Source organism: Macaca nemestrina, chromosome 15 (assembly GCF_043159975.1).
Source record: "Macaca nemestrina isolate mMacNem1 chromosome 15, mMacNem.hap1, whole genome shotgun sequence".
Lineage (NCBI taxonomy): Eukaryota > Metazoa > Chordata > Mammalia > Primates > Cercopithecidae > Macaca > Macaca nemestrina.
The window spans coordinates 67,434,240-67,437,120 of NC_092139.1; the positions used below are offsets into that span (position 1 = coordinate 67,434,240).

Consider the following 2,881-nt stretch of genomic DNA (forward strand, 5'->3'; position numbering starts at 1 on the left):
GCAACCTCCTTTCTTGTTAATGAGTTTGCATTTTATTTTGGCAGATCTAAAATAATATTTCAAAGGCAGTGTAGAAGCAGATAGGGACATTACTTGTAATTGTTTAATATTGTTATGACATGACATTTGCCTACAGAAAGAGAGACAAGCCACCATCTTCAAGGGAGGGCCAGAAGTGTTAAGTGCATCATGTTGAATACAATTACGTTTGGTGATCAGGCAGCCCTGGGTTCAAATCCTGTCTCTATTACTACCAATTAAGCCACTTAACTCCATCTGAGCCTCAGGCTGCCCATCTGTGTAATAAGCAGTAATAGCAGCTCTCCTGCAGGACTATGGTGAGAATTACAGCTCAGGCAACGATCATCATACTTCTTGGCACAGAGGTGTTCACTACCCAGGCAGTGTTATTATTATGTCTAAAGTTACAAAGGGAGTTTTTAAGAAAGATGGAATGAAAACTTGTTTCTCTCAATTCTGAGCTTATTAGAGCACACTGTTTTGCTTGAATAAAGCAGCCCTGGAATCTCTCAGGGGAGGGTGTTTGTAACATCTGCTCAGGCACGGTTTCATTTCCTATATACCCAGAGACTAGCCCTGTACAAGTTGTGGGGAGATACTCATGTGAGTTGGCGGACTTTGGGTCAAATATTTTCCCTAAGCCCAGGTCTCTATGGCATTCTACAGAACACTCTGTATCCTTCTAAGGGACACTGGAAGAGCAAATGGATTGTACAGTGAGTTACAAATAAAATGGCCAATCTCAGCATGAAAGACTGAGGGTGTTACCTAATGAGGACGCAAACCACTCCATCTACATACAAGCCCATCTACATACAAGCAAACCACGAGCCTGCCAGAAAGAAAGAACATGCTATGTAAAGGTTTAATAACAGTGATGACTATTTGAACTTCAGCTCCAGAGCAGTTCAGTGGCCTCCCTTCCAGGAACAGAAGCCAAAGCACATCAGGATTCTTGAAGGCCCTGAAAGGTAAATGAGAATCCTAGTGTATGGCAAAACATTCCAACAAAAGAAGGGCTCCGTGTGTAGAGACTTAGAAAGGATTCCCAACTTCAGTCCCTTCAGAACCAGAAGCAAAGGTGGGGGACAGCGCAATTAAGTGGCCCTAGAGATTTGCCAGGAACTAGAGCCTTCCGGAGAAGTCCAGTTTTCCTATACAGGGAGAGGACTGGGAGTTCTCTGGTCACAAACATTGTGCCTTTGTTTTCAGGAAGACTTTTGGAGTCCCCCAGCATTGGAGGAACATTGCCTTACTGCGGACTCAAGCACAGTCTCTTACCTGGTAAGAAAAATGGAGCTGCATGCAGCTGCTGAAAACTTTATCCAGAAACCCAAAGATAGATGTTGGCACAAAGAAAGGAGGGCTGAAGAAAAGTGACCATGGAAACACATTGAGCTCTTAATCTGACCCATTTCTTCTGGGCCAGACCTGGAGCCAGGAATGTGGTGATGAATGAGGCCTGAGCTGAGATCGTGAGGATGAGACAGAGTCCACCCTGTGGGGATCTGGGATGATGAAAGGGCTCCGCAGATGGGGGAACCCCTGGCGAGAAGTTCTGCTGAGTGGAAAAGGGCTTGGAGTAACTGAGGTCAGCTGGATTCCTTAAACACTGCTCAGAGCCCTTGAAGCCATCTAAGGGCACACTTCTCAGGCCTGCTCCAAGCCACGCTCAACTGGGAATCTTTTAAGGACAGCTGCTCTGTTAGGCTTGCCTGAGATGGTGTAGTTTTCCCCCGCCGCGGTTGTGGCACAGACAGTAAGTGTTCAGGAGCCGGGCCTCACAATGCCGTGGACTAGGGCAAAGGAGGACCCTGTCCTCTCCCAGCCCTGGGCTAAAACACGGGAGGACCCCGACCGGTGGCTCCATGGACCCCTGCAATGCCAAGAGCTAAGTTATGCTGCTGAAGGACCTCTCCGCCCTGGACTAAGGCACCGGAGGATCCCCGCCCTGCCCCACCCCACCCCTCGGTGTCCTGGACTGTGCCACTGCAGAACCCCCGCCCCTCCACACCCTGGACTCTGGCTCTGGAGGACTCCGGCCCTGGCTCGCCCTGAACTACTCCTGCCCCTCAGCGCGCTGGACTGTGTTTCCAGAGGATCAGGTCCTGCGGCAACTTGGGCTACCTCATGGACTCCAGGACCCCAGTCCTGTCAGGCCCTAGACCAAGACCCAGGAGGACCCGACACCCCCTGTACCCATACCTTGCCGTGCCCTGGACTACAGCTCGGCAGGACCCCCGATTCGCTGAGCACTGGACTCCGGCACAGAGGGACCCCTGCCATGGAGATATGGACCACTCCTGCCCCACCGCACCCTGGACTACCGCACGCCAAGACCCTCGCCTGAACGCGTCCTACACTCTGGCATGGGGAAAACCGGCCTTGCAGAGCCCTGGACTCTGGCATTGGTGGACTCCCACTCGGCTACGTCCTGGACTCCTGCACCAGAGGACTCCTGTCCCCCCGCACCCTGGACACCTACACTAGAAAACCCTGTCCCGTCTCCCCCTAGACTAGGGCAGGGGAGGACCCTGCAAACCGACTCCGGCACAGTAACACCGCTTACCCGTCATGGGCTGTATTCCAGCACTGGAGGACCCCAATCCCGTCGCTCCACGGACTCCACCACAGAAGACCCTGGCCCCCCTGTGCCCTGGACAAAGGCACAGGAGGACCCAGGCTCACCGCCCCGTGGGCTATCGAATAGGAAAACCCCCAGCCCCACCGTGCCAGAGACTCTGACAAGAGAGGACTCCTGCCCCCTGTTCCCCCGACTACAGCAAGGCAGGAACCACACTCCTCCGAGGTCCTCGCTGTGGCAACTGTGGACCCCCGCCCTGGTATGCCCTGAACTAAG

The 2,881-nt window shown here is 52.8% G+C and overlaps 1 pseudogene; it reads left to right on the forward strand.

Annotated features, from left to right (window-relative positions):
• The first annotated feature begins 1,807 nt into the window (after positions 1 to 1,807).
• LOC139358383 (uncharacterized) lies at positions 1,808 to 2,511 on the forward strand (annotated as a pseudogene).
• The last annotated feature ends 370 nt before the right edge of the window (positions 2,512 to 2,881 follow it).